The following is a 19,562-nucleotide window of genomic DNA, read 5'->3' on the forward strand; positions in this document are numbered from 1 at the left end:
ATTTGATAAATTTAGAAAAAGACAATGGATTAATATGGTGTCTCTTAATAGATATTTGCATTTTCCAGGGCCCTGTTATAAACTGGTTGAGAAGTTGATTCCTAGCAGCGTTTATAATGACTATAAATAATGCTTTATTGCCTTTAACATATTCCATAAATACATACTATTAATATACTGATAGGTGAATGAATGAGTGATTGGAGTGCCATTTAACAATTCAACTTCCACATTCCCAGCAGGGGTTATGTCACTTTCAGATTCCTGGGAGTTAGTGATACTGTCATGTTTGTTATTTTTAAATTACTTTTTATTTTTTATGTTATTTTTATTTATTTCATAGTTTTTATTAACTTTTAATTTTTTCTATTTATTCTTTTATAATTTATTTATATTATGCCCTCAAACATCGTCCTATCCAAGATACTGTCATGTTTCCAGGATCCCTTCCCATCGTTCTTTTTCTCTGTATTATTCAGTAAATTCTGCCCTTTGCTGGTTTTCTGCATTAGAACTTTCTTCTTTGAACACATCCACCTGCTTCTTTCCAGAACCTAAGCCTCAGAACTGAGTCCTAAGTGAGAACAGAGGCTCCGGGCATGCTCGGTAACCAAAGCCAGGGTGTAATTAACCGCTCTTGCCCTGACGCAGGGCCCTTACAGGTGGCAGGTAGCAGCGCTGCTGGGAAGAGACTTGCTCTGTCTTGTGCAGCTGAACATCTGCTTTCTGAGGCCAATCTAACGTCCTGGCAACCCAAGTTTATAAAGTGGGGATGTCTGCATTCTCAAAACAATAAAGCGGAAGGAGTTATTTTGGGAAAATTAAAATGCCTGGCAGGAGATTCTCAGAGTTCAACCTAAACACGAATATCAAGTGTTAAATAATGCTGTGGTTAAGACAAAAAAGAGGACGGAGCCAGGGAATGAATATACATGGTGCCCTACTTTGAACCTCATTGGGCAGATCAAAGATTTTAAAAGGGTTTTCTGAAGTTGCCCAGCGCCTGGAATTTCAAGGACCGCATTCGCCGCCTCCTTCCTAAAGAGGGTGCGTTTCTGGGGGAGGTGAGTGCGCGCGCGCCGGGGGAGGGCCGGCCGCGGAGAGGGGCCAAGGCTCTCTGGAATCAGCAGCCTGGGAGAGGCTCTGCGGGCGCCCGCGGGGCGGAGGGCCGCCGGGGCGAGGGTCGGAGGAGGGGTCCGAGACGCGCCAAAGGGTTGGTAGTTAGGCGACCTGAATGCCTTTGATACCTGAAGCCGCAACCTGCAGAAGCTGATAGCGGACCCCGAGCGTGCGCGCGCCCTAGCGGGAGCCCTGCGCCTTCCGGGGTCTCCCTCTCCTTACTCGGACCTCGGGCGCAAGGTAAGGAGGGGCGCGGGGTGCAGCGCTCGCCCTCGAGCTGCTTGGAGCCTCTGCGAGGGGCCAGTTCGGCCTCCCCCAGGCTGTCACCGCCTCGCCGCCTTCTCCCTCCCTTTCCTCGTCTCCAGGTCCCCTCCGCGCAGAGCTGAAGCCCCGGCCGGCGGCCCACTGGGGCTCAGACCCTCCGGCCATCTGCGTTTCCACTCCACCGTCCGCCGGAGCCCCGCTTCTTCTCCACGCTCTACTCCCCACTTTCTTCCCCGCCCCCGGGAAGCTCCCGAAACCCGCACCCCCGGCTCTGAGGTCAGGGCTGGCAGGAGTAATCCACCCTCTCCAGGTGTGTGGCGCAAACACGGACGCAAAGATTTCCCCTAGGGTCTGTAACAATTTCCAGGCTGAAAGGTCAGAACTCCTTCTCCTTCCAGAACATACCTTCCCCCCGCACCCCCCCTTCCTTTACTATCCTAACTTTGGGAGGAATATTGACTCTTGATCAAAGTAAATGCACTGTCGTACCTTTCGTATTGGTACAGGCTGAAGTGGTTGGTTTTTTTTTCCCCCTTAAGTATTATGATAAGTGTACAAGATTTTCAGGGTGACTGCGGTGCTAGAACTTTATAACAACTTAAAGCAAAAGCGCTTAGGCGCCAGGGAAAAAAGCTGGACCCCACCCTGAAATCCCGATTCAGAAATCTGGTGTGTGTGTGCGTGTGCGTGCATGCATGCGTGTGTGTGTGTTAAGGCTTGAGTATATTTAAAAAGCACCTCAGGTGATTATGATGCCCGCCCCTGCAACATACCCTCAAAGTATCTGTAAGGTCCGCAAAGAAGAGAGAGGGGCCACCCACTGTGGCTAAGCATCACTTGGGTCTATTAGTGTGAATTGAGAATAAAAACAGAGTGAAAGGGGTGAAAACCAGTTCCCCTCAAGTTGATTAATGGGATTGGTGCAGTATCATTGGATCTGACAAGGTAATTTTTAAAATTTTGTTTTTATTTTTTGAGACAGAGTCTTGCTCTGTCGCTCAGGCTGGAGTGCTGTGGCCCGATCTCGGCTCACTGCGACCTCCGCCTCCAGGGTTCAAGCGATTCTCCTGCCTCAGCCTCCCAAGTAGCTGGGATTGCAGGTATACACCACCATGCCCGGCTAATTTTTGTATTTTCAGTAGAGACGGGGGTTTCACCATGTTGGCCAGGCTGGTCTCCAACTCCTGACCTCAAGTGATCCGCCCGCCTCGGCCTCCCGAAGTGCTGGGATTACAGGAGTGAGCCACCGTGCCTTGCCCAAGACAGCAATTTTGGAAAGGGAGAGTTAACATTCATTTGAAACTCTGATATAACATTGGGGGAAATGCAGACTTCTAGGAGACCTGGTTAAACAGCTTTTAAATATCAATTTTTAAAATGTAAGAATTCTTTCACAAGTACTCTGGCATTTAGAAAGGGTTGAGGCCCATTCTCCAGAGAATCAGAAAATCTTCCTTCACTGCTCCCTTGACTTTTTGTCAATGATGGAGTGCAGCCCGTTGACATTTTTACATTTTTCTTACTTTAAGGCTAAAGACCCAAATGGACTATTATCTCTAGGAACTAGAAGGAAGAGTGATCATATTAATTTAGATCCTGTTTTCACTCCTAATTATTTGAACGAAGTTATTCTATCCTGAATTGAGTAAGAGAGTCTGTAAATTATATCATATTTACAGAAATACGAAATGTTTCTCCATCTTGAACTTTGTCATAGATGCATGTCTGCTACTTTTCATATATTCGTATATGTACCTGAACCATTGTAAGTACTTATCCAACTACCAGAAGATAACTACCAGGGAAAATAAAGATTTTTATTTTCTGTCTTTTGAAAAATTGAGGTGAAGTACCAATTTTTAAAAGTACCCTAAAGTAGTTATAACATTAAAACTTACATTTCTTTTTATGAAACCAGATGCCTGTTATGAAATAGGGATGATATTCCATACCCACTTTCAAGGATATTAAGGGCAAGCAGGAGGCTGTCTGTAAAGCATTTTGAACTTTTAAGAAAAGAATCACTGTCTAGAGATTGAGCCAATGTGATTGTTTTCCTGGCAAACTTTTTCTCCTTTCTAAAATTAACTTTCCCCCAGGAAAAATAGTGCAGATGCGCATGATTCAGTCAACCAAGTCCAGAAAATACTGTCTGAATTTTAAAAGTGACCTTAATTCATCCCTATAGATCTAAGGTTTGCAACCTATGCCACAAAATATGCAGAAATATTCCTTGCTTGCTGACCTTTGCAAAGTGTTAGCTTAATAAGGGTAGTTATGGACAGAGCACAGTATACAATTTACTGGTTTAGGCAAAACTATTAACATTATTTTCCTAAGGTTTTTGTGTATGTGTGTACACTGGTTCTGGGACTTCCATAAATATATATGTCGCATATGTTTTTAATAGGAACAAAAACCCACAATATTTTTTATCTGTGGCAGAACACTGTAAGCATTAGGTTTTGATTACTTTTTGATGGCAATTTTAAAATGACAGAACTGAGAGCTTCAAGGAAATAATTTCATAAAGATCTGTTTGGAACAAGAAGTCCTTTTTGAAAAAAAGATGTTTGAAGCCCGAAGTCTGTGTGCTTAGCTTCCATAGAACGGTCTTTTGTGAGTGAGTAAGGGTAGTAGATCCAGTTCTGGCAACCTCAGATGATGGATGATTAGACCCTGCGACTCTTCTCCAGACCTTTAATTTGGTCTGTAACTTGATGCTTCACTGACCCTACACTATCTCAGAGGAATTGTTGGCACTCTGAATTGAATTTTTTCCCCTCCCATCAATTAGAACATGTTTGCATAGGTTGCAGAATGCAGTTACATTTTTAGCTCAGTATTCTAAGAAATAACTTTGACCATGAAGAGCGTAGCCTTAGTGCAGCCTACACCACAAATTGCCTTATTTCATTGAGCTATGATAATGTACTAATGATTCAGCTATGTAGAAATAATAGCGTTATAGAGTATTAAAATTAGAAGTCACTTTAAAAGTCATCTAGATTTTAATCATTTCTTTATATAGAGAATACCGAAGTGCTTATAAGTATAATCCAAACTGAGAATAGACATTACATTTTATATTCTTTCCAATTCTTGTAGTAATGAGAATTTTGTTCATTTGAAATGAATTTATATATGAGTTTAATAATGTAGCAGTGACAGCAAAGTGGTTACAAATCTCAGCTAGATTTTCAACAAAACTCAGAGTGTGGCATTAGGCTGGGAGCAGTGGCTCACGACTGTAATCCCAGCACTTTGGGAGGCTGAGGCAGGAGAATCGCTTGAGCCTGGGAGTTAGAGACTAGCCTGGGAAAGATGGCAAGACCTGTGTCTACAATTAATTAAACAAAAAATTACAAAAAATGTGGCATTAAAGGCACTGTAAGTCATTTACAAAGGCAGTGAACTACTCTATACCAGCAGCCTAGGTTTTTCATTATCTTGAATGGGACTTCTTCAACTGACTGACACAAGAAAAGAGTAGTACACGAAGAGAGGTGAGTGTAGAGGAGGAAGGAGTAAGGTCATGGGTGTGTGAAGAGCATGACTTAGTAAATCAGCAAATCATTCAGGAATGGTTAGCCTTCACACCCTAGCCCAGAGATTTTCATCTGAACTAATGGAAACTATCACTGGAGGTTCTAGCTCTCAAAATTCTATTTCCTTTCCTTCTTCTTCTTTTTTTTTTTTTTTGAGACAGGGTCTTGCTCTGTCACCCAGACTAGAGTGCAGTGATGCAATTTAGGTTCACTGCAGCCTTGACCTCCTGGGCTCAAGCAATCCTCCCACTTTAGCCTCCTGAATAGCTGGTACCACAAGCATGTGTCACCATGGCTGGCTATTTTTAAAAAAATTTTTTTTTTATTTTTTGTAGAGACTGGGTTTTGCCGTTTTGGCTGAGAGCAAACATGATTCAGCCAACCAAGTCCAGGCTGGTTCAGGCTCCCAGGCTGGTCTCAAACCCCTGAGTTCAAGCAATCCACCTGCCTTGGCCTCCCAAAGTACTGGGATTATAGGCGTGAGCCACTGTGCCCAGCCTCAAAACCTTAGTTAATTAAAGCTTGCCCCGGAAGTAGTAGTAGTAGTTTTTGTTGTTGTTGTTGTTCTTTTCTTCTTCTTTCTCCTTCTTCTCATTGTTCTTCATTCTTCTTCTTCCTCGTCTTCCTTGTCTTCCTCCTCTCCCTTCTCTTCCTCTTCTTCCTCCTCTTCCTCTTCTTCCTCTTTCTCCTTCCTCCTTTCTTCTTCTTCTTTCTTCTTCTTTTTATGTAAGAGACAGGGTCTTGCTCTGTTACCCAGACTGGAGTGCAGTGGCACAATCACAGTTCACTGCAGCCTCGAACTCCTGGGCTCAGGCAATCCTCCCACCTTGGCCTCCCAAAGTGCTGGGATTACAGGCACAACCCACCACACCTGGTCTGGAAGTCCTACTTCTTGATGCTTTTATCTTTCAAGATCATCCGTCTTGAAGATCTACTCTCACTAGTTATAAAATAATTTGTACTTATATACAGACATTGAAAGGATTGAATTCAATCTTGAGAGACCATTTAGAGAGGTATTCTTGCTAGTACCACAATCTGCTACCATTTATTGAGGTACTTTACCTACATTAAGAAAATATCTTCAGAGACCTAAGAAGTAGCGATTATTATTCCCTTTATACAGATCTGTGATTCAGAGAAAGGAGCATCTTGATCAAGGATGCATACCCTTCTAACATGCCACATTGCTCCCCTAATAGGTACAAGCTGTAGAGTGAGTCTATAGATGATGATATACTCATTTTAAGATATCTGAGCTATTTCTTGATTCTGAAAAGACTTTGCAAAGTCTTCATATGTTTTAAAATTTCCGTTTAGGTGTATTTAACATGTGGAACTCAGTAGTCTTGTATCGATTTAATGATTAAAGACAACTACTACATTTAAAATATGTGTTCCATAATTATTATAATATTGTAGAAGATACCACCTAATCAGACCTTTTTCTTCTTAGCTGTCTAACCTCATTTCCTCCTGTTCTATCCCTCATTCACTCAGTTCCAGCAGGAATGACCTCTTCAATGTGCCAACCACATGTCCGCTTTAGGGCCTTTCTCTAATTTTCCCCCCTGCCTGGAACATTGTTTCCCCAGATATGCACTTGACAAGTTTCCTCACTTTCTTGTCTTCACTCACTTCGCACCTTCTCAATGAGGTCAACATCATCACCCTATTTCATACTGCAACCCAACCCCACTACTGTTCCTACCGAGGTCAGAGACTCCTGACCTCATCTCTACTAGACTCTTTATTTTTTCTTCCATAGCACCTATCACCTTACAGCATATATACAACATATACACACACATATACAACATATATGTATATATCACCTTACAACATACAACATATATGTAATATATGATATATATTGTTATATATAATATGGAACATAGCATATAATGTTATATATAACATGATGTATAACATATATAACATATATGATATATAGTTATATGACACACAACATATGTGATATATAGTTATATATAATGTTATATATAACAGAAGTTATTTATAACATATATGTTATGTGATAATGTATATGTTGTATGTTGTAAGGTGAGATAGGTGCTATGGAAGAAAATATATATATTATATATAATATATATATTTTTGAGATACAGTCTCTCTGTTGCTCAGGCTGGAGTATAATGGCATACAGTCGAGTACAGTGGTGCAATCTTGGCTCACTGCAACCTCTGCAGTGGGTTTGGTGCAGGTGATTCTCCTGGCTCAGCCTCCCGGGTAGCTGGGATTTACAGGCATGCACCACCATGCCCAGCTAATTTTTGTATTTTTAGTAGAGATGGGGTTTTGCCATGTTGGCCAGGCTGGTCTTGAACTCCCTGCTGCAAGTGATCTTCCCAGCTGAGCCTCCCAAAGTGCTGGGATTATAGGCATGAGCCGCCATGCCCAGCTGACATACAACATATTTTCTACTTATTTATTTTTTATTGTGTGACTCCCACTGCTAAAATACAAGTCCCAACTAGGGCAGAGATCTTGGTCTGTTATGTTTGGTGATATATCCCAAAGGCCTAGAAAAGCACTTGACACGTTTAGGGAATACTTGTGGAATAGTTTAGTTTGGTTTGATCCTTCCAGATGTTTCTCCATGAATTTCCATACATATACACAATCCTAGAAAAATAATAGCAAAAGGGTGTGTTTTTATATCTCATACATGAACTTCAAGACAATTCAGGTGTTACCTCCTACCAACCTGTTCTCAAAATTTCCCTTAATCACAGCACTTAGCTCACTGTATTGTCATTGTCTAATTACTTGTCCATCTCCCTCATTAGACTGTGAGCTCCTTGAGAGTAGGAAGCATGGTTTTTTTTTTTTTTTCATTTCTGCATCCCCAGGGATGGCTCATAGTAGGACATAATAAATGTTGAATGGTTAAAAAATTAAAAATGTGTTCCAAAGCAAAATGAATCCGTAATAATCAAGATGTCTTTAAACACCCATTTTAAAAAGTAATTTCATACACTTTTGGTGATTTACAAGACATCTATAATATGACAAATTTGCACACTCTCAATTGCATTTTTTTTTTTTGAGACAGAGTCTTGCTCTGTCACCCAGGTTGTAGTGCAGTGGCGCGATCTCAGCTCACTGCAACCTCTACCTCCTGGGTTTAAGCCATTCTCCTGCCTCAGCCTCTGGAGTAGTTGGGACTGCAGGCGCATACCACCACACCCGGCTAATTTTTGAATTTTTAGTAGAGGTGGGGTTTCGCCTTATTGGCTTGGCTGGTCTCAAACTCCTGATCTCAAGTGATCTGCCCACCTTGGCCTCCCAAAGTCCTGGAATTATAGACATGAGCCACTGCACCCAGCCTCCATTGCACTTTGCAAGTGATTCTTTACTGCACAATAACTTTTTATTCGAGGCTTTTTAGGAGTTCTGTCTTTTAGTGTCGTCATCCTGTCAGAGCAGTTCTAAATTAAAATGTGTACTACTTTATTAGAATTTACTTTATGTCTCCTTTATGTTATAATTAGGATGTTGCATTGTTTTGTTTTTAAAGTATGTATGTATTTGGCTATATTTTCTATGAATTTCACTTCAAGATAAAAAAGGGGTAGCTCACAAAATATTTGTTTTAAAAATGAACGTTAGTCTGGTAGGTTCAAGAATCATTGTTCTATACGAAATATTTCTTAATCTGAGACAAATCTAACAATTTAGTAGTAGTACAAACTGTACCTTCAGTTCCATGAATTTACACTTTTTTTTTTTTTTGAGATGGAGTTTAGTTCTTGTTGCCCAGGCTAAAGTGCAACGGTGCAGTCTCGGCTCACTGCAACCTCTGCCTCCCAGGTTCAAGCGATTGTCCTGCCTCAGACTCCCAAGTAGCCAGGATTACAGGTGCCATGCTTGGCTAATTTTGTTGTGTTTTTAGTAGAGTCAGGGTTTTACCATGTTGTCCAGGCTGGTCTTGAACTCCTGACCTCAGGTAATCAGCCCACCTTGGCCTCCCGAGGTGCTGGGATTACAGGCTCGGCCAGAATTTATACATTTTAATCTGCTTCTTTTGGCCTTTGTTATTTATTGGGCTTGGTTAATATTAAACTTTTACATGAAGAGGTGAACAGTTGCCTCATTACAATGGAATCTTACCGCTTCTACCCTAGGAGAAAGTCTTGCACCTGGAGAAGGCTGTCTTTCTCTTTCACTACGTTCTTCCAATGCATTTGTTTCCATATCCCCAAAGGCAAAGGCTATTCTCTGATTAGGAGGTTCATGGAAAACCTTTGTAAACACTTTGAAAGGCCCTACTTTGGGCCTAGTACATAAAGCAATTGGCCCTCAGCCATTCTCTTGGCAGGGCTCAGCTTCCTGGTCTGCAGCTTGGGAAGGTTGACAGAATGTTTGCCCTTTCCCACCTTTGCCCCCTTTTTTGGAGAATGTGTAATTAGTGTCTCATGAAATCTTGCTTTAAATTTTCAAGGTAGCCGGGTATGGTGGCTCGTGCCTATAATCCCGCCACTTAGAGAGGCAGAGGCGGGAGGATCACTTGAGCCGAGGAGTTTGAGACTAGCCTGGGCAACATAGCAAGACCTTGCTTTTCACACACACACACACACACACACACACACACACACACACCGGAAAAAAGTCAAGCAACTGCTTGTAACAATACTTTCCCATATAATATTTAATTAGTCATGACATTTTTTTCTTTTAAAAGTCATACTCTCAGCCGGACGCAGTGTCTCATACCTGTAATCCCAGCACTTTGGGAGGCCGAGGTGGGTGGATCATGAGGTCAGGAGTTCAAGACCAGGCTGGCCAACATAGTGGAACCCCGCCTCTACTAAAAATACAAAAATTAGCCAGGCATGGTGGCACACACCTGTAATCTCAGCTACTTGGGAGGCTGAGGCAGGAGAATCACTTTAACCTGGGAGGTGGAGGTTGCAGTGAGCCGGGATAAGGCCACTACACTCCAGCCTGGGCAACAGAGAGGGCAACTCTGTCTCAGGAAAAAAAAAAAAAAAAAAGTCATATTCTTCATTAGCATACTTTATCATTATTTAAATATTTTCTGGGAAACCATGTGAGTAGAAAGAGGTAAGAGTATTTGGAGAGTATTACACTTAAAATTGTTTTTATATAAATTTAAATTTATAAATAGGCTTATGGGCCAGACACAGTGTCTCACACCTGTAATTTCAGTACTATGGGAGGCCAAGGTGGGAGGATCGCTTGAGCTCAGGAGTTCGAGACTGACTTGGGCAACATAGTGAGACCTTGTATCTACAAAATTAAAAAAAATTGATGTGGGCCTGGTGGCTTATGCCTGTAATTCTGGCACGTTGGGAGGCGGACGTGGGCAGATCACTTGAGGCCAGGAGTTTGAGAACAGCCTGGCCAACATGGTGAAACCCTGTCTCTACTAAAAATACAAATAAATAAATAAATAAATAAATAAATAAATAAATAAGCTGGGTATGATGGCACATGCCTGTAATCCCAGCTACTCAGGAGTCTGAGGCACGAGAGTCGCTTGAACCTGGGAGGCGATAGTTGCAGTGAGCCGAGATCACACCACTGCACTCCATCTTGGGCAACAGAGTGAGACCCTGTCTGAAAAAAATAAAAAAAAAAATAAGAAATAAATAAATAATTAGGTGTGGTGGTGCACGCCTGTAGTCCCAGCTACTCGGGAGGCTGAGGCAGGGAGATTGCTTGAGCCAGGGAAGTTGAGGCTGCAGTAAGCTGTGATCGTGCCACTACACTCCAGCCTGGGTGATAGAGGAAGACCCTGTCTCTAAATAAATAAATAGGCTTATGAAAAAGGTTAAGGAGCATTTCAGGCAATTACCTTATTTTACATTTTTGGTTGGGGAAAATAGAGGACTTTGAAGATGAATATCAAAACTACCTCCAAACCTACCATCCAGAGATAACCACATTTAACAATTTGGTTTTACTTTCACAGTTATTTACTACAGTAATGTGTGTGAGTATATATGTGTACTAATTTTGTTGTTACAGAATTGACACTTTTTTCTATGCATTCTGCTTTTTGACCTACTTGGAAAGAATTTAACAATATATCCTAAAAATTGCCTGTGCTATTGAGACTGTTTCTTTTGTTATCTGGATAATACTATTATATTTGCTCACTTTCCCCGTGATAGTTTGGAAGGTAGTTCTCATATTTTAAATATCCACTACTGCTGCCTTTTGGGTTTTTGTTCGTGTTTGTGTATATACATGTTAATGTTTTTGTTTGTGTGCGTGCATGTGTGTGTGTATATATATATACACATGTATATGCATGTTTTCCCTAATCAATGCCAGGAGAAAATGGTATTTATTAACTTTATTTCTGCAAGATGGGAAAGTCGGCACATTTACTACCTCTCTTTCTCCAGCTCCCACGTTTCCTAGTTTTTTGTTGATACAATCTAGAATTATTTAAATCAATTATTATCATTATTAATGAATGCTAAAGTCATATTTTCTTTTTGTATTAGGTTATTTCTTGCTTCTGGCTTTATTATTATTTTAAAACTTTGCAAAATTGACGAATAATTGTAGATATTCATGCGGTACATAGTGCCGTTGTGATACATATAATTTATAGTGATCAGATCACAGTAGTTAGCATATCCGTCATCTCAAACATTTATCATTTCTTTGTGTCGGGAACATTCAGTATCTTCCTTCTAGCTATTTGAAACTATGTATTATTATTAACTAGAGTCATCCTACAGTGGTATAGAACACTAGAACTTAGTCCTCTTTCTTAGCTGTAATTTTGTTCTGGTGAGCCCAGATCGTGCCAGTGCACTCCAATCTGGGTGACAGAGTAAGACTCTGTTTCAAAAAAAAAAAAAAAAGAAAAGAAAAGAAATGCATTCTGATTTGCTTTACCACTTCAGGGAGAAGGGAGAGAGCAAGACACGATATTAGAGAAGGGAATTTGGACTTTACAAAATTTTCTTTACTATAAAATATCTGAATTTCATTAAAATATAAGCCTTTTGTTTGTTTCAGTCTGCAAATGTTTATACATTATTTTATCCTTAAAACAATTGCTTTAGAGTCAAATAATCATAACCTCTGGATTCAGAAGGTTGTGGACTGAATACTTCCTTAATGATGGAACTTCTTGCAGATTACTTGAGTTTTCTTAGCCTCATTTCCTTCACCTGGAAAGCAGCGTTTGAACTCTGGGAAAAGGTAACATTTACCTCATAGAGCTGTAAATATTGTGGGAGATAATTATATAGGAATTGTCAGAACTCAGACTGATGATAATAGCCATGCCCAGATAGCCCAGAAGGAGTGTGAAGCAGAGAGACTTTCAACAATGGAACCCTGAGGACATAGAGGAGAAGTCAACAGGAGGGTAAGAAGGAGTAGCCAGAGGGTAGAAGGAAGACCATAAGAGAGTGAAGTTGGGGAATTAAATGGAATATAGACATTTAAGATGAAAAGAATAGTCATTAGTGTCATGTGTTATGACAAAGAAATTTCCAGTAGCTTTGGCAATTAGGAGCTTAGTGTGAGCTCAGCCACAGGCAGTTTCAGTGGAGATATGCAGGTAGAAGGAAGACTGTAGTTGGACTGATTAATGAGGTTAAGGAAGCAAGGAAAGTGTAAACAGCCAATAAAAAAAATATGTTTCTCCCTTAGAAGAAAGGGAAAAGATAGAGAAAGGAGATGGGTCAGTAGCTAGACAGATACTTAAGATTGGGAAACTGGATTTAGATTTGAAGGAATAGCAAAATTAAAAAAAAAAATGTAAGGACTGAAAGTTTGCCATATTTAAATTTTTTCAAGTGAGGATATTAAAAATACTACTATCTAGGCTGGGCACAGTGGCTCACGCCTGTAATCCTAGCACTTTTGGAGGCTGAGGCAGGCTGATAGCTTGAGCCCAGGAGTTTGAGACCAGGCTGGGCAACATAGTGAAAACCTTCTCTAGAAAAGATACAAAAATTAACCAGGTATGGTGGCATGCACCTGTAGTCCCAGCTTCTTGGGAGGCTGAGGGAGGAGGATTGCTTGAGCCCAGGAGGTTAGGCTGCAATGAGCCATGATCATGCCACTACACTGCTGCCTGGGCAACAGAATGAGACCCTGTCTCAAAATAAATGAATAAATAAATAAAATTACTACCTAATATCATTTCAGAAAAGAGGGAAAATACTAACATTTAAAAATTGAATAACCTAACTTTGTGAGAGAGTTAGTATCTCAGTGAAGATTTTATTTTCCTGCTTAAGAGTGTCTTTTTCCCCCTGGTTGAAGGTTCCATCTCTCCTTTTATAGGAATTTGGCTTCATCAATTGTCTTCTCTCAGATACTTTCAACCTCTTCTTCTCTATTGACTCTTTTCTATTAGCAAAGAAGCATAGTCTACTCACCTATCTTAAAAAAAAAAAGCACAGGTCAGCTGGGCACAGTGGCTCATGCCTGTAATCCTAGCACTTTGGAAGGCTGAGGAGAGTGGATTACCTGAGGTCAGGAGTTCGAGACCAGCTTGACCAATATGATGAAACCCCGTCTCTACTGAAAATACAAAAATTAGCCGGGCGTGGTGGTGTGCACCTGTAGTCCCAACTACTCGGGAGGCTGAGACAGGAAAATGGCCTAAACCCGGGAGGCGGAGGTTGCAGTGAGCTGAGATCGCACCACTGCACACCAGCCTGGGTGACAAAGCGAGAGTCAGTCTCAAAAGAAAAAAAAAGCACAGGTCAAAGTTAGTGAGAACCTAAATGAAAGTAGTGGCAGAGGGGATGGGAGGAGGGGCTAGATGGGACAGATGGTATATAAATAGTGTGAATGGGACTTGATGACTGATTGAATACGGCAGGTGAGAGACAGAGGGAGGAATCTAAAATAAATCCTAGAGACCTGGTTTGGGTGATTATGGTACACGGTGCAGTCATAGAAAAGGAGAAGCAGGGCTGGGAGAATGAAAACCTGTAACTTCAGTCCAGTGTGGCGTAGGGTGTGTAGGTCAGGAACTCTGACTCTGCCTTTGAGTCCTGCTCCTGTATCCTCTAAGCTCCCATTCCACCTCAACACCCATTGTCATGACTCCTTTTTATAGCTGGCCCTTAAGCCCTCATTTCTGGGGTTATTTAACTATTGGGAGTTCAAACCCTGCTTCCTAGGGTTTGTGAGCCAACAGAATGCATTTTTTTTAAACTAAAAACAAATAAAAATGAACTAGTTGATAGAAATATGAGTACTCATGTAAACACAGGATGTTAAAATGGAACCGTTTTAGTTTCCGTGTTAGCTGTGGCCTAAGACAATAGAGGCCGCATTCCAAAGTCAGGTAAGAACACAAAGCAGGTGGAAAAGGAAGCACAGGAGAACAGGTCAGCATTGTCCTCCAACCAGGTTAGTTCACTGACCACATCTGGCCAATGAAACAAGTAGGAGAGGCCAAGAAGATGAAGACTAGAAGATGACTTTTAGAGAGTTGATGATGGGTTTGAGTCCCTCCCTCCTGGCCACCATGGGAGAGGGGTGTAAGGTCCTTGCCCCTTCAACCCACATCTAGAGATAGCGGTTTTATACAGACCTTTTGGAGTATTTAATGTGCATCCCGCCCCACAAGGATTGAAAGGCATGGTGGACCAGTTTGCATGCCTGAGAAATCTAAAGAACAAGAGACCTGCTGGCCAGCTCCTCTGATGGTGGAGCCAAAGAGATGTAGCACATCGTCTCATAGTTTGATAGAGCACAGAGTGCAGAGATGGTTTTCCAGAGACCAAAGGTAGACCACACAGGTCACTGAGGGGGCCTGGGGTCATCTCAAATCATGTGTAAGCATGCCTCCTGGACCCCAGCAAGAAAGAGCCATAAGTAACCATCTGCAGAAAGCAATCTGCAGGTGAAATATCTCTAGTGATGAGGGTGGGCTGGGAGCGTCTCTACTTCCCAACTTCCCATCCCCACCACTACCATCCCACCTGGGGCTCAAGAGAAGTAAGCTTTAAATGCCCACCAAGCCTGTAGATCACCAGCCTTAGGTCACTGAATTGTCTTAATCAAGGAAGAACGTTCCTTCTGCCTCTTCCTCCCCCCACCGCTTCCCCAGAATGAGGGATTCGTATCAGAAACTGAGGTTGCCTAAATTAGCAATCTAGCTAAGGAGAATAGAATCTTTCCATGTCTACCTTTCCCAGTACAAGTGGCTAGTGTTCATTCAGCAGGCCACAGCTGAAGGAGAGAGGTTTAACTTCACATCAAGTTGGAAGAGTTGGAGTGCTGTATTAGATTGGACACATCGATTACAAAACTGGGATTGATTCTCCGGACTTGGGTGACTTGAAGTGTCTTCATTATTTAAGAATAATTAGAAAAGTCATGGCAGCCTGGCTGCAGTGGCTCGCGCCTCTAATCCCAGCACTTCAGTAGGCCAAGGCAGGTGGACCGCTTTAGCCTTTAACTCCTGGGTTCAAGGAATCTGCCCACCTCAGCCTCCCAGAGTGTTGGGATTACAGGCATGAGCCACTGCACACTGCCCAGATCTTCTTTACTCAGATTTACTCAAACTTCAGATGTTAATCGTTAATCTCTCTCTCTCTCTTTTTTTTTTTTTTTTTTTTTTTGAGACAGTCTTGCTGTCATCTAGGCTGGAGTATAGTAGCATGATCTTGGCTTACTGCAACCTCTGCCTCCTGGGTTCAAGCGATTCTTCTGCCTTAGCTTCCCAAGTAGCTGGGATTAGACACCTGCCACCACACCTTGCTAATTTTTGTATTTTTAGTAAAGATGGAGTTTCATCATTTTGGCTAGGCTGCTCTCAAACTCCTGACCTCAAATGATCCGCCCACTGTGGCCTCCCAAAGTGCTGGGATTACAGGCGTGAGCCATCGCAGCCAGCCTCACATGATAATCTCTTCCACAAACGCCCTCACAGATATACCCAGAAATGATGTTTGACCAACTATCTGGGTATCCCATAGTCAAGTTGACACATAAGATTAATCATCACAAAGAGACAATGGAGAAAACAGATCCCTTCAGTATAATAGTCATTTATGTAAAACCATCTATAGATTTTCAGTGATACATGATTAGCAAAAGGATAGAAGAGAAGGGCAGAGATGGCTATTTTGTGAATTAAACGTATTCACAGAAATGTCAGAATAACTATTTTCACTTCTTAAAATTATGCTAGGACTATTGAAATCAATTTACATATGCATTAGGTAATTTTATTTACTATTTTTTTTTTTTTTTTTTTTGAGATGGAGTTTCACTCTTGTTGCCCAGGCTGGAGTGCAATGGCGTGATCTTGGCTCACTGCAACCTCCGCCTTGTGGGTGTAAGTGATTATCCTGCCTTAGCCTCCCAAGTAGCTGAGATTACAGGTGCATGCCACCGTGCCTGGCTAATTTTTGTATTTTTAGTAGAGATGGGGTTTCACCATATTGGTCAGGATGGTCTGGAACTCCTGACCTCGTGATCCACCCGCCTCGGCCCCTCCCAAAGTGCTGGGATTATAGGCGTGAGTCACCGTGCCTGGCCTATTTACTTATTTATTTAATTTTTTTGAGACGGGGCTCTATCTAGCTTCACCATATTAATCAGGATGGACTGAAGTGGTGCTATCATGGTTCACTGCAGCCTTGAATTCCTGGGCTCAAGCGATCTTCCTGTCTCAGCCTGCTGTGTAGCTGGGACTACAGGCACGTGCCACCATGCCTAATTTTTTAATTTTTTTTTGAGATAGGGGTCTCCCTATGTTGCCTAGATGGTCTTGAACTCCTAGGGTTAAGCAATCCTCCTGCCTTTAATGCTGGGATTATAAGCATGAGCCAACATGCCTGGCCTACATTAGGTAATTTTATTTTAAAAAATTATTTAATAAATTATTTGTGAGACAGGGTCTCACTCTGTCACCCAGACTGGAGTGCAGTTGCATGATATTGGCTCACTGCAACCTCTGTCTTCTGGGCTCAAGCAATCTTCCCACTTCAGCCTCCCAAGTAGTTGGGACTACAGATGCACGCAACCATGCCCAGCTAATTTTTAAATTTTTAGTAGAGAAGAGGTCTCCCTATGTTGCCTAGCTGGTCTTGAACTCCTGGGCTCGAAGGATCTGCCTGCCTCGGCCTCCCAATGTGCTGGGATTACAGGTGTGAGCCACCATGCCTGGCCTACATTAGGTAATTTTTAAATGAGGTTTACAATCTGTTCCACAGCTGGGGAAATGATCTGAGATATTGCCTGTGTGTGATAAGCACATAAGACATTCTTCTCCTTCTGTTCCAGAGAATCACAGAAGCAATAAACAGCTAAGATTTATTTTTCGCCATTTGTATTCTGCCACTGGTCAATTAAAACAAAACAAAACAAATGTGTGTGTTCCTGTAAAACAATAAAGATGATGCCCATTAGCCAATAAAATGTAGAATAAACAAGAATGCTAATGCATTTCTCTTTTCAGCTTTTAGGAATTTTAAAAGGGCTTTAAATTAGCTTTTAGATTATCTTTCCAGAATTTGCAGCGTTATTACTCAATCAAAGTCTTTTAATGGCAAAGGAGTGACAAGGGGACAATCTAAATAACATTTCTATTAATGTGTTCCTAAAAGTTGAAAATACAGCTTGAAAAACATGTGTGAGTTGCACATAAAATACCTACAATGGTGGGAAACACTTGCAATTTATTTCATAGAAGTGGAACTTTGGACTCAGAGGTAGGCTATTAGATTGGCCTGGAAGGATGGAAGAAAGATGATGACTGGGCATGAAGACGTGACTCAGCCTTCTGTGGTTCTAGTATAAAACCTTCCTGTGCCTGTACAATTCTAAGGGCAATGCCGTGTTGCCCTGGTGCGCTGCTGAATGCCTGCTATCCTTTAGTATAGTGGTAAGAGCATGAGTGCTAGAATATGCCTTAGGCATAGTCCCTACCCTGCCCTGCCCTGCCCTTTCCTGGTGGAGTCTGGCTGTGTCCCACAGCCTGGAGTGCAGTGGCGCGATCTCGGCTCACTGTAAGCTCAGCCCCTCGGGTTCACGCCCTTCTCCTGCCTCAGCCTCCCAGTAGCTGCGACTACAGGCACCCGCCACCATGCCTGGCTAATTTTAGTATTATTATTATTATTATATTTAGTAGAGATGGGGTTTCACAGTGTTAGCCAGGATGGTCTCGATCTCCTGACCTTGTGATCCGCCTGCCTTGGCCTCTCAAAGTGCTGGGATTACAGGCATGAGCCACCGCGCACAGCAAAGCATAGTCCATTTTCTATTACTGCTTTTTCCCTGTGGTAGGCAAAATGCCAAGGTGTGGCCCAGGATTCCCATCTGCTGGTATATATGCCCTGTAAAGGAAGGGTCCCCTTGAGTGTGGGTGTGACTTGTGAAGATGATGGTTGTAAAGACATGGGATAGTGTGACTCCCATGACTACATTCCATCGTGTAAAACTCAGCCAAAGCTCACTGGAAAGAAGTTCTCCCACTGGCTTTACAGAAGCAAGTCATTTTGTTCTGTAACGAACAAATGACTTGAGAGCCATGAGACCAGGACTCTAGAGCAGCCCCTAAGTCCTGCTCTAGAATTCTGTAGCCATGAAACAACTTGTCCTAAGTCGTTTCATGGTTACAGAGAATGAATACGCCCCCTATTTTCTCTAGTTTACACTCTCTGATTTATTGTAAGTGTTACCAGAAATTCTAATTCTGTTCTTGTGCTCCTTAACTTCATATATTTCCCATTAAATGTTTCTTCCTCTGTATTGTGCCCTGGGCTTTCTTCAGCTTTATCTTTAATCTTCAGCTGGCTCTACTGATCAGTCTCTGCTTTGATAATTCAGTGTAACAAACCCCCGCAGTGACTTACAGCCGATCCTGATTTCTTGCTCACTTTGCTCATCAGTGGCTGCAGGTGGAGAGCAGTGTCTCCGCTCCAAGGTCATGTTCAGTTGACCTCGCGTACTTTCTCACTCTGAGACCCAGGCTGAAGGAAGAGCGCGGCTCCTCTCTGGGACGGAGGTTCTCATGGTGGGCAGTAGGGCTGACTGGGGCTTGAAATGCTTCCTAAATCCCCTGCTTACGACTGGGTGCATTGTCATTTAGGCCATTGGTCCAAACGAGTTAGTGGTCCAGCCCAACATCAATGAGATGCAGAACTAGATTCCTCCCCAGGGGAAGAAGAAAGGAGTATTTTTGAGTAACAATACAATCTGTTACAATGGCCTACTGTAGGTTTTTTTTTTTTCGTTAATGATATTTTTAATACATCTCTATTGGTTCTTTTTGAATCTCCTTTTATTTCATAATGTCCTTTTCTTGACTTATGTGTTCTATCCATCCTTTATCTTTTCAACCATTTTAAAGCCATTAGCATTAACATCTTAGTGCTCTATCATTTGAACTTTCAATGGAGTCAATTATCTTTTTTGTTTCATCTCTCTTTTTTTTTTTTTTTTTTTTTTTTTTTTTGGAGATGGAGTTTCGCTCTTACTGTCCAGGCTGGAGTGCAGAGGCACAATCTCGGCTCACTGCAACATCTGCCTCCCGGTTCAAGCAAATCTCCTGCCTCAGCCTTCCAAGTAGCTAGGATTACAAGTATGTACCACCATGCCTGGCTAATGTATTTTTAATAGAGATGGGGTTTCACCATGTTGATC

General features: G+C 42.0%; 1 protein-coding gene across 1 annotated transcript in view; it reads left to right on the forward strand.

Annotated features, from left to right (window-relative positions):
- Positions 1-1,228: 1,228 nt before the first annotated feature.
- The window catches only part of RNF144B (ring finger protein 144B), a 185,704-nt gene continuing 167,370 nt past the window's right edge, over positions 1,229-19,562 (forward strand). Inside the window, exon 1 of the mRNA XM_050789558.1 lies at positions 1,229-1,359. The gene's annotated coding sequence lies outside the window, so the exon portion shown is untranslated. The remainder of the gene's footprint in view (positions 1,360-19,562) is intronic.

This window comes from Macaca thibetana, chromosome 4 (genome assembly GCF_024542745.1).
Source record: "Macaca thibetana thibetana isolate TM-01 chromosome 4, ASM2454274v1, whole genome shotgun sequence".
NCBI classification, from domain to species: domain Eukaryota; kingdom Metazoa; phylum Chordata; class Mammalia; order Primates; family Cercopithecidae; genus Macaca; species Macaca thibetana.